Source organism: Protopterus annectens, chromosome 4.part0 (genome assembly GCF_019279795.1).
Source record: "Protopterus annectens isolate FY-2018-M chromosome 4.part0, PAN1.0, whole genome shotgun sequence".
NCBI lineage: Eukaryota > Metazoa > Chordata > Ceratodontiformes > Protopteridae > Protopterus > Protopterus annectens.
The window spans coordinates 696,486,012-696,499,422 of record NC_056733.1 but is presented as its reverse complement, the minus strand read 5'-3'; the positions used below and the strand labels follow the sequence as shown (position 1 = coordinate 696,499,422).

The 13,411-nt window shown below is 37.9% G+C and overlaps 1 pseudogene; it reads left to right on the top strand.

The window, feature by feature from the left end:
• Positions 1-10,414: 10,414 nt before the first annotated feature.
• LOC122800132 lies at positions 10,415-12,864 on the top strand (annotated as a pseudogene).
• The last annotated feature ends 547 nt before the right edge of the window (positions 12,865-13,411 follow it).

The following is a 13,411-nucleotide window of genomic DNA, read 5'->3' as shown; positions in this document are numbered from 1 at the left end:
TTTATATTTATAACTTTACTGAAATTGAGGTTACCACGGCTTTTTTTGGGCTTTTTACAAAAGGATTTTCATTTATTCCTATAAAAAAACCCAAAATTGAGGACTTACTTCTAGATGTCAAGCTATTTTCAAGAAAGTTACAACTTAAAAATATGTTCGGACAAGGTGATAGTACATATTTAAATGTATTTAAAAGGAAAAGTGTATTTAACCCTCCCCTACAACAAGATATTGGTAATTTTGAAAAGCAAATTTTATACATGATTAGGGAAGGTTATCATGGTGATGACGGGGTAAAAGAATTTAGCAATTTGACAAGGGAGGAAGTTTCCATTATGAAGAAGTTACAGGGTAACGATAGAATTAGGGTCATGAAACCTGACAAAGGGGGAGGAGTGGTCCTGATGGACCATTGGGACTACACTAGTAGGATGAGAGACATTCTCAACCAGGGGGATAGATACCGAATAGCATCTAGAAACGAAATGAACATCAGCTATAGGAAAATTGACTATTGGTTGGAAGATAATCTTTTACAGGGTTTAATCAATATGGACCTGTATAATTATTTTAAAGTTTCCAAACCAGTCATTCCAGAAATATTCGGTATTCCCAAAATTCATAAAGATGTACAAAATCCCCCCCTTAGACCCATTGTAACTTCACAGTGTTCAAAGACACAACCACTTGCCATATTTATAGACACAAAGTTAAAGAATTTCCATCAGAATTATAAACATATACTGGTGGATTCATGGGACTTTCTTACAAAATTCAACGAGGTTCCATATAATGAAAACTTTATTTTTGTGACTATTGATGTTCGAGATTTATTTTCCGTCATACCCCATGACACTGGGTTAAGTTGGTTTGAACATATGTTAGTGGAATTTAATTTGGGTAATACGACTGACTTCAGGTTAATTCTCGAAAATATGGAACTAGTTTTAAAAAATAATTTCCTCTTTTTTCAGGGAGACATATACCATCAGATAGGGGGGGTGGCAATGGGTTCTTCCTGCGCCCCTACCTATGCTAATATTATTATGCTCTTTTGGGAGCTAGAATATGTCTTCAAATCCAAGTTTTGGGAATATATTATTACGTATTTTAGGTTTTTGGACGACATTCTTGTAGTGTGGAAAGGGTCGGATGAACAGATCGAGGACTTTATAGGTTATTTACATACGACAACAACTTTTTTAGAGTTTACCCATCAATACAATAATGAACAGATAAATTACTTAGATGTGACCATTATTAAAAACAAACTGGGTAAGAAATATGAATCTTGGATTTTTAGGAAGGAATGTTTTTCCAATTCCTATGTTCACTTTGAAAGTGACCATCCTTTGTACCTTAGGAGGAATATAGTCAAGGGCCAAATGATCAGGGCCTCTCGAATGACTAGTGAGGATGCTTCATGTGTAGAAGAAATGGACTTAATACAAAGTTTTTTTAGGGACAGGGGTTATCCACTTAGGCTTATTAAGAATGTTGAAAGGGAAGTCATGAGAAAACGGAATACCCATTACTTGCCATTATTGACACAAAAGTATGGTACATCTGGACACACTTTAGACATTTCTTCAAGAACTAGAAACAATTCATTGGAGGGGAAGAATATACCCCGCCTGATGGTTACCTACTACAAAGGATTACACTGGTTACAAAGAGGCATAAATGAAATATGGAGAATGTTTTCAAAAATTTGTGTGGATGTCCCTATCTTCCAACAACAATTGAGGTTTGGTTATAGGAAGAATAACAATTTTAAGAAACTATTTGAGAGGAAAAAAGCCCCATATGTAAGTGGAACACAGAAAAAAGTGGGAACATACAAGTGTGGCAGGTGTGGGCAATGCACCTTTATATTGGGGGAAAAAATGCTTTGGTTAGGTAGATTGAACCTAAAATTGAAAAGTATGGGCTACCACACCTGTCACACTCAAGGTGTAGTCTATCTTGCCCTTTGCTTGACTTGTGGTAAATATTACGTTGGTAAAACCGAACGTAAGTTAAAGCAAAGGGTATATGAACATACAAGAGACATAAATAAAAGAAATTACAACAATGCTCTCTTTAGGCACACCGAGGTATGTATTAATGCCAATATCAAATTCTGGGTGCTAGAAGAGGTTACAAGAAGTGAAAGAGGAGGTGACTGGGAGTCCCTTCTAGAATACAGAGAAATGATTTGGCAACTTAGGCTTGATGCCTGTGGTTCTAATGGTATGAACGATCATATTTCCATAAAACCAGCCCTGAAATTACTATCCAACAACCCAAAATTGATTTAATATATTTTTTGTACATACAATATTTGTTTTTATTTGTGCAATATAAAACAGAATTTTCATATATATTATATATATATATATAGATAGGAATATTGTACATAATTTTTTGATAATATTTTGAGTATTATAAATAATATATTTTGCATACAGGATTTTGTATATAATATACTTTTTAGTAATTTACTTGTGTGGATGACAAACATGACTATATGTGTTAGAGAAAATATATGTGTGTATGTATATACATATTAAAAGATTTTTTATTTGGTATATATTATACACAATTTTTAGATTTGTTTTTACGTATTGTGAAAAGTTTACACTTTACTATTATGTTACAAATATTTTTGAGCAACAATATATTTTTATATAAAAAACAATAATTGGTTGAGCTATTCTATTGGTTAGTATTTAATTAATTAATTAGGTGACTATGTATTTAAGACCATTTTATTCTGGAAGTTAATGGATTCTGATGAAGTCTAGATAAAATAGATGAAAGCGCGCTCAATCCTTATTTTGTATGGTATGCTGGTCTTGGTGTTTCATTAAATATTTGTTTTTTATCTATCGAGTGACTCATTTGCTTCTTGGAGTGATATATATCTGGCTTACGTGATATGAGTATTGCAGGAGGATACCCTTTATGGTAAAAGCAAACGGACTATCTTTTATCTTTTGACTTCTGCCAGTATCTCTTTCATGGCATCTATGATCCTCACGATTTCTCATTGCCATAATACATACAGAAAAATTGTATGGTTCCAACATCTTCACCTCCTATCCTTTCAGATTCCAATGTTGGGCTTTGTAAAGAGGGAAATTATTTGGTTGAAAGATCAAATATCCTTGTGCCTAGGTTTCTTCTTCTCTCTAGTTAGCCCCTGCATAATCTGTAACTAAAAATACATGAGAGTTTGGATGGATAACTGTTTCTATGGGGGGAAAGTGCAGGGTTCGTGGAACAGGCAAGACACACCAAAGCACATAAATGTTAAACAGATGTTGGCAATAATAAATTCACTCATCTCCATCCTTTATCTGTGGTCACCTGGTCCTCTGCAAGTACATTTAGACAACATCACTGTCTTGTGTTGTATAAACAAACGGTAGATACCTGGTCTTACCATCTTTGCAGGCTGAGAGTGGTTACTTTGGGAGCAGCTATTCAACACATTCTTAGCCTTCTAGCTTCCTCAGAACAAAATTTAGTGGCAGACAAGCTGAGTAGGACCAGAACAGAAACCTCCCACAAATGGAAAATTAACTGAGGGGGTCTTCCATGAATTGATCCAGTTGTTAGAAACTTCTCAAGTAGATCTGTTCACTCCTTTTAAGACAGACAACTAAAGAAATTCTGCTCCAAACAGTTCTGGTAGACAGATACTTTTTAATTTCCTTGGATGGTAATATTTCTGGATACATTTCTACCATTTCCAGTGATACCTAGTGTCATTTTGAAGATTCAAAGAGACTGTCCAAAGATCACTGTGGTGACCCCCCCCCCTTTTGGTCTATGTAATAGTCATTCTCCCATATTATGGTCTTGGCCTAGGGCAGTTGACATAGGCTTTTTCACAAAATGAAACCCATAGGCTTCTTCACAAAATGAAACCCATAGGCTTCTTCACAAAAAGGAAAACATGAGTTGTTTAATATATATCCCAACCTGAAACAATTACTTCTGATTGCCTGAATGATTCAATTTTGATACCTTTTAAGTATTTTTTGAGGACGTGCAGTGGCTATTATAGAAAGCAAATAAACCTGCTACTAGGAAATCATATATTGGTAAATGGATAGGATGTTGTAGTTGGTTCAGCAATAAGAATCTGTTCCCTTTCAGGGCTGTGGTACCATTGGTTTTCCAATATTGGCATGAGTTATTATTCCTTGCTCTATCTTACTCCTCTATTAAGGTTAATCTGTTGGCCATTTTAGTTTGTCTGCCAGTAGATCTTCCACTTTCAACCCAGTCTCTTGTTAAACTTTTTTGAAAGGGCTTTGTGTTTACATCCACCTAGAAAAGACGTGGTCTCTGTTTGGGGTCTTAATTTTGTTTTGGAAAAAAAAACTAACATTGGCTAGATTTGAACCAGATCATCAGGTTGGCTTCAGGCTCATTACATGGAAAACAGTTTTACTTATTGCTCAGACATCTGCAAGAAGAGTATCTTACTTGCAAGCTTTTATGGTGGGTCAGCCTTATTTGGTTTTCCTTCAAAATGAATCTCTTCTTTATCCCTAAAGTGGTTTCAGAGTTTACTTTAAATTGAGCCATCCATCTCCCTGTCTTCTTTCCAGAACCAAAAAATTAGGGAGAGAAGATTCTTTATACTCCAGATATATGTAGACAACTTGGGTATTATTTTGACAGAACTAAATCCTTTAGGAAAGCTGTCCAGTTGTTTATTTCCTATAAAGAGAAGAAAAAAACATCAACCTGTGTCAAAACAGACTATTCCCCAATGGTTGTCTCTTGCTGTTTTTTGGCATTGCCACCATAAAAATTGAGGCAGGGTCAAGGTTTATTTAGCTAGGCTCTTGACCGGTTATATGTTTTTTGGGAAAGGGGTGACCTCTGGAAGCATTCTAGTGGCAGCTACTTGGTCCTCTGCATATACATTTAGAGAGGTCTACAAACTGGATTCCTTTTCAAGGCCTAGGATACGCTTTGCAAAGGCCTTGCTCCAGGCCTTCCTGGACTCTCATCATTTCTTCTCCCATTCTTTTTTTTTTTTTTTTTTTTTCAATAATCCGTATTTTATTGTTTTCAGATATACTAATACAAAACTACTACATATATACAATATATACATGAATGCTTCCAAAAAGATACACAAAACATTGTATATTCACATAAGTTATTAAAAAGGTAATACACCATGACATCAATCTGTATTATTAATATAACATATATCTAATCTAAGCTTGACTCTATACTATGAATATGTATCCTGAGAAGAAGTGGATAGGAACCTCTAGGCCAACACAATATTAAAGATTTGCTCCCATATTTTTGTGTTATTTATACTTTTCTTATGGTCATTAATCAACAATTTGTGCGCTAGAATATGTCTTATTGCTAGCGTTTTAAAATTTTCCCAAGAGGTCTTATAAGCTGTGGTAGTTTACCTGTATAGTTAAGGTTACTGCAGCAGTAATTTAATGAATGACTGAACATGGTACAGTTGTGTAAGTAAACTTGCCATTATAGCAAGTGTTTAAATAAATCGCTGTCGCAGTAGTTGCTCCTTCCCTCCATCTCCCTTGTTTTTTTGTATGTTTTATGTATGTTTGTATGTTTTATCAACCAGGTGAGCACCTAATGTTTATACCTAGCTTTTATATTCTTTTCAGGAATGTAGTCTCCCATTTTCCCTGTTAGCAAGAAAGTACTGAGGGATTTGGTACCCAGACTGCTGATATTAGGATTTTGCGACATCAGCAGTCTAGGTCGCTGTCGAAGATGCCTGAAGGCTCTGGAAGACTGTCTGCCCATTATATCTTGGGCAGGATATAATCTATATAGTTAAGGTTACTACAGCAGTGATTTATTTGAACATCTACCATTATTGTAAGTTTACTTACACAACTGTACTTTTTCCCCCTTTCCTCTAATTTCTAATGTCCTTCAAAAAATCAGGAAGGAATTATCAAATATGTTACTGATGACTCCCTTTTGACTCAGACAGCATTGGTTCTCCTCTCTTATAAAACTGGCCAGGGGAAATTACCAGAAAAGTTCTCTCAGGAAGGGATGTCCAGTATATTAGTGGAGAGGTTGAGCAGGACTATCCTAATACCTCACGAGCGATCTCTCAAACAAGAAGTGGAAACACAGATTTTCAGTCACTGGGGGCAACCTTGCTGTGACCTCTTTGCTTCTTACCTCAACAACACATTCAGCAGTTATTTTGCCCTCAGCCTTCCACAAGGATAGTCTCTGACAGATGCTGTGGTCCATTTTTGGCCTCCAGGTTTCCTTTATGCTTTTCCACCAATTCCTCTTCTCCTGATGTTTATTTAGAAAGTCATGACGTGCAAGGGCAGAGTAATCCTCATTGCCTCCTTTTGGCCTTGACAGGTATGTTTCACCCTTTCTTTGGTCTCATCTGCTGCATGCACCATGGGTACTGTATCCCATTTTTGATCTGCTCTTTCACCCATCTGGGGTGCCTCTTCTGGATCTCCAGCCCCTAAAACTAACCCATTGTATCTCCAATTTTAACAATATCCATTGATGCTAGGCTGTCTTCCCCTGTAGTCCACATAATTTCTTCTCAGAAGGAGTCAACCAAAAATACTTATAAAACCAAATGTAAAAGGCTTTCTATGTGGGCATCCTGGAATGGCTTAAATGCTTTCTCAGCCCCATTACCAGTGATACTGGATTTTCTTTCTGAACACTTTATGCGATGTTCCAATTAACCTACTATTAAAGCCCAGATGGCTGTCATTTCAAAAGTTCACAAAGGATGTAATGTTTCATCTATTGCATTTCCTAAGGTGACCAAAGCTTTCCATAAGGGAACGTTTTTATTGAGACCACCTGTTCAAGATCCAGTTCCATCATGGCATGTTGCAATTTTACTACAATATTTGGCACAAAAACCCTTTGAACCAGCAGCATTAACAGATTTAAAATTCCTATCTTGGAAGACTGTTTCTCTGATTGCCATTATGTCAGCAAAATGAGTTTCAGAACTGCAAACTCTTTCATGCAAGCCACTCTTCCTTATTTAACACAAGGATAGAGTTTCACTGAGAACAAATCTGTCTTTCCTTCCTAAGGTAGCATCAGAATCAACCTTCAATAAACAAATTGACTTGCCTGTATTCTTTTCAAATTTTTCTAACAAGGAAGAACACGTCTTAGATGTCCATAGACAACTCAGGTTTTATTTACATTGTACTAAAGACATTAGAAAATCAGACCAGCTATCTGTCTCTTTTGCAAGGCAGAACTAGGAAAAATTGTATCAAATGTTATGCTTTCTAGGTGGCTAGCAGATTGCATTTCCTTTGTTTACAAGACAGAGGGGTGTCTTTAGAGAATAAACCTAAGTCTCACTCTACCAGAGCAAGAGCGACTTCAACAGTATTTGCAAAAAGAGTAACTATCAGTGACATATGTACAGCATCAACTTGGTCAACGGCTCATACCTTTATATCTCATTACAAGTTGGATGTGCACTCTAGATCTTGCACATCCTTCAGCTTTGCCATTCTCAGGAATGCTTTTCCTTGAGTCCACAGAAGATCTTTTTAGGTAGCTTAGAAATATGTCCCACATGTTGAATCAGCCAAAAATAGACAACAGCAGATACAAAAGTTATGTACTTACCACAATGATAGATCCGTGTTGTCCTATTTTCATTTGGTTCAACTTCCGCCCTCCTTCTCCCTTAACAACTTGTCATTTTACATCTTCTAGGGCTCAATCAGATATTGATGGGACCCTGTTTTCCTTCTGTTCCTCTATTTCCATAGTGGTTAATGTTGCCAAATTTCAGTTCATTATTCCTTCTTGCAGTTATCAGAGACCCTTTGAAACCAGTCAGCAAACTTGATCTGAAGTAAATCAGCTGGGAGGAGGGAATTATGGATAGGGGAGGAATCAGAGCTCTTAGATCCAATATTTTGGTATAAGGTGCTGAGGTCGGATCTGAGTAGATCTGACAAATACATGTTTAACCAGACAAAAATAAGGCAACACAGATCTATCATTAGGGTAAGTGCATAACTTTTTCTATCAATATGGTTTATTGTAATGTTCCCCAGTATGTTGAGTTCTGATTGGGACCACTTGCTTTATGCTATTTTTGAGATAGGAAAGAAATTTATTGGCATTAGTAATAGATGAGTGTACGCTGGGGAGAAGGGGGATAGAAATCCTGTGGCTGAAGTTTGAAAGCTCATTTTAGTTCAGAAGTGTTTGTTGTGGTGTGTATAGGTGCTCTAAAGGAGAAGATTATTAATTTGTGTTTAGATTTGGCATCACATTAAGATACTATAGGAGTATTGGAAGTTGGCGACATGCTACTGAGGATGAGGCCAGGACGATTTTGACCCGTTGGGCTGGTTGAAAATTTGTACACGGGAGTTAGCATTTGGAATCTTTGCGTTTACTCCATCTTTGTGGCTTAGGTTCCAGTTAATCAAAGAATAGTTGGAATCACCTAGAGAAATATAGTTTTATTCATGAGTTGTTTAGTAAGCATGTTTAGAAATCTTTCCTGGTCTACAGGGGACATAGAAAGTGGCCTATAGGAGGTTAAGAAGTGATAATTTGTCTTGCTATGGTGATTTGAAGTCCTATAATTCCTGTTTGTGGGTTGCAAGGAACTTGTCTAGAGATAATTGGCAAATGTCCATACTCCCCCACAGTTTTTAATATGTCTAGATGTGAGATAAGTGATGAAAAACAGTAAAAAAAGGAGTGATCTCTTTGCACTGAAACCACATATTTGTTGCAGCACAGATATGGATGTGTTCAAGTTACAGCTGAAGTCTGGCAATTTTTTGCTAAGACTTCTGACACTGAGCAGTGCTACTTTGATACGGACTGGACTGGAATTCACTACAAAGTTTTTGTTACAGTGGAATATCAAGAAGGCATGAGCTAAAAAGGCACAGTGGGGACAGCAAGGAGTTTGAGCAGTGTACAGACTCTGTGCCACAGCAGTAGTGGCCTGCCTGTGAATATACAGCATGAGACAGAGCAGAGTGAATCTCAATACCTGTGATACCTATATCTCTGATGGGCAGGTCAACTGTTCAATAATGCCCTAACTTACACCCTTTAAAATAACCTCAAGGGCACAATATCTAGTGGAAACCATTTGGTTTGCATGGCTACGCATATAAAGGCCCCAGTAGTCGTTAGCCAAGTATACACCTATGAACATGTCAGGCCCTATGTTATACATGCAGACAGTGGTACAGGTTATGCAGATATGGAACAGACACATACCTCCTCTGCAAGTCCTCTATGCCTGCACAGCTGACTTACCTATAGGGAACATATGCAGTGGTATTTGTGTCTTGCCAGCACACACACAGTGCACTCCTGCTATACAGACATACAGTATGGTTGCTAACGTGGTACCTCTCCATCTGAGATATTTGAGGGTTGACTACCCCTGGAACCTGTGTAAACTCCTCCAAGTATGTTACCTGGTCCTTCATCATCTCATTCCAAAATCAATATGGAATCTTCTGTATCAGTGAGGCTTGAATTGCGGGTTGGCCCCATCTGCCAGTATACTACATGAATCTATACAGCCTGACCAGATCATGTTTGTAATATGCCTCTAGCATTGATGTGTTGTGCGATTCCACCCACCTACTGCACTGATGTTGTGGACCACTGTTTCTCAGGGGGTGCATTCATTACATTAAACAGACATAATGTTGAATTCTAAAAGATGTATATATGTATAGTGTCTAGGTTTACTATCAAAATGTAGAAACACTTACTCAGAAAAAAGTTGAAACTTTATTTTATCAAAGAAATGAAAGTGGTAACATGGATAATTTGAAATTTGATATCAACATTACCCATCATACCTTGCCTTCAGCTGATTTCCTACCAACATTTAGCAGGGCGGCAAGCCCCCCTCCACCCCCATGTGGGGGATTGCACCCCCCAGCCATTGCTTATTATATATACAAACTCTGAGATTACATGACAGTGAGGAAAAGGGGACATTTCCCCATCCCCACTGTAGTGCAATCTACAGTTAGAATGTCAACCTTATATGACCAAATGCACATAAGCATTAGCTGTTGTGGATTCGAACATGTATGGATCAACGTTATGTAAACTTGGAACCATGATTTCTACCTTCCAAGTTTTAACATTTTGATAGCAAATATATATATATATATATATATATATATATATATATATATATATATATATATTTATCAATCAGGGGGTGTGGGCAGACGGCTTGCCATCTGCATTGAATTTGCTTGAATTATTATTAATTTTTAAGTTTTTCCCTTTGACCGTTTTTGGTCAGTCTTTTAGGATTCAGCATTATGTGTGTTTGGCGTGATGAATGTATTCCTCTCCCAGATGTGGTCCCACACAGGCTGGTAATCCAGGTCAGAAATATGGCAACACTGAAGGATATTACCAGGCATTTGAAGTCCATCAAAAACCTCCAGAAGATTACAAAGTCTATGGAGATGTTTGCTGCAGCAAAGTACACCAAAGTAGAGAGAGACCTTGAATTAGCTAAAATATACAGTAGTAGGGCTTTAACTCTTTATGAGATTTGTGTCCCAGAGACTCCTTCTTTTGTGGAATAGACTCCCACTCCACGTCAAGCAGAGTACTTCATTAACCCTTTTTAAGCACAACCTGGATAACTGGATGTGGAACAGAAAATACACCCCTGGGATTCCACCTGTGGCCCTGCTGGACAGTGGCATCAGGTGCTGACCTGTTGAAACAGAGGTTAAATTCTTGGCTAGGCTTGTAAGGGCCTCAGGACCAATAGCCTAGTAACTTCCTATGATCCTATGAGAAAGCAGAGTTGAAAGCACCAGAAGGCAAAGACAAACATGTTCTTATCCTCTGATTGTGGCCTTTGTGATGCTGTACATTTATCAACTGCTAAAGCCATTAAAAGTGAAACACACTGTCAAAGTCTGGAAAGAAGGTAAAAGTTGGGATTGGTGACAAGTTTATTATTTATTTATTTTATTTATTTACATTTGTTGACCGGGAATGTCCGACTGGACGCAGATCCATTTTCAGCGGAGGCCCGGGGAGAAAAGCTCCACAAATTAAAATATTACAGACATAGTTACAGATAAAGAATCCTAACAATTAAAATATTACAAACATAGTAACAGATGAAGAACATTGTACATTCAGTAGATAACTAGCATCTGTTCCATCCACGAAGTCATAGCAGATATTAACGATTGTTACAATAAGAAGTTACTGCTGTATAATAAGTAGATAGGCATGGAAGTATCAGAGCTTGCTGTAATAAAAGGTAGTTTGTAGGGTGGAAGAGAGGTAGAGGGTAGATGGAGTGGGAGAAGTTAGAGGGGAGAGTTACAAGGGCATAGCCAGCATGTTTTTAGGTGTGCTTTAAGTCATTTTTGAAGTGGATGCATGATGGTACAGAGGTTATTGTGGGGGGGGGGGGTTCATAATTTGACTATTGCAGTGGAGAATAGTGCTTCTCCAGCAGTGTTATTGGCTCTAGTAACCTGTAATTGATTTTTGTTGCTGGATCATAGTGGCCTGGTGGTGAGATAGGGTTGGATTATATACTGGAGGGATGGGACCTTTAGCGGATGGTTTACTAGTTTGTGGGTGAGTGCGAGTTGATACCATTGAAGGAGGTGAGGGAGTTCTAGCCAGCCTAGTTCAGTAATTGAGAGACAGTGGTGACTTTGGTAGGATGCCCCAGTGGCGAATTTGGTGATTTTGTTGTAGCAGGTCATGAGTTTATTTAGATCGCATTGCCTTAGGTTGGTATATATTGGAGAGGCATAAATTAGGGTGGAGATAAGGTGCAAATTTGCAACTGAAATCCTAGCTGCTTTGGTGAGGAGTTGGTTATTTCTGTATAAGGCTTCTATTTTTTTGTGGGCTTTTTTTATGGTCATGGATATGTGAATGTCAAATTTGAGATTCTTGTCTATTTCATCTCCTAGCAATTTGGTGTAATCTGTTGGGTGGATAGTGGTGTTGTCTTTTGCTGTGATGTTAAAGTGAGAGTTGTTTTGACTATGTTTGGTTGGTTTGAAGATGAGGAGTTTAGTTTTGTTTGGGTTGAGTATTAACTGGGCATCAGATAGCCAAGTTTCAACAGGGGAAAAGGCATCCTGTGTGACCTTTTTCAGTTCGGGTATGGACTGGGCTGAGCAGATGATGGTAGAGTCATCTGCATATTGTATGAGTGTGCCATGTTTGGTGGTAGAGGCAAGATTATTGGTGAAAATAGAGAAGAGTAGGGGTCCAAGGATGGATCCTTGGGGAGCAACAATAGAAACAGAAAGTTGGGGAGATATGTAATTTTGCCATACAACGGATTGCTGGCGGTCAGAGTTGAGGGGTTTGCTTCAAAAAGTCATGGAGACTATTTCCTGTTGACATTCAAAGAGGTGGGTGGTAAGCCTGCATCATTTGGTGATGCTTCCATTATTGCAACAGAGCTGATTAATTCTGGTAATGAATTTAATCAAGGATCTGTCATTTTCAACAGGTTCAGATTTGTGATTTCTTATAAGATAGAAGAAAAGCCTGATTTTCTCTTGATACTGTTGTAAATTCAAAGAACATTAGTATCTATGATGATATTAACACAGATGTACTGAGAAACTATGACAAATTTGCTCTTGTCAGTGTTGTCACTATATACTGAGGAAGTTAGCCACTAGTGAGCAAAGTGCAAGAATGACTGCTATGGACAATGCCAGAAAGAATGCTTCAAAAATGATTGATAAATTGACTCGAACATTTAACCAAACCTGTCAAGCTGTGATTACCAAGGAGCTGATTGAGATCATATCTGGTGCAGCTGCCCTGTAAATACTGGTTGTCAGTACTGAAGCCAGTGACTGCAGCCAGCATTTTCCCTTTTGTTATTGTTAAACACCTTCTGGTCCATTCACAGTTTGTGGAAGAAAAATTATTTGTTGTAAATTCTTATAATGTAAAATTTTATACAAAACAATTTGGGTGGGAGGTTGGCATAATGGCTACGGTATTAATAAGGTAGTAATAGACCCAAGGTGCAGGGTTTGATTCTCACATGGGGTAATTGGCTAGGCTTAAAATGGCCCACAGGGGCAGTTAGCCTAGTACTAATCTATGAACCTAGTAACAGGTAGTGCTCACAGGTCCTGAGTACCTGTACCAGGATGCTGTTATCAGCTTGGTTGAATTGGTCTAATCTCCGTTGTCCATCTCCTCTGGAGCACTTGAGGACACATGATTGCTGGGGACAGTAGATGACACACATATGCTATGTACAGTAAGGTGCTCCAGTGATACCCCAGACTAGTGGTAAGGACAGATATATGTAGGTGTACAGCTGGGGTGGCAGTTACATAGAGGGCTACAGAAATAAACTGGT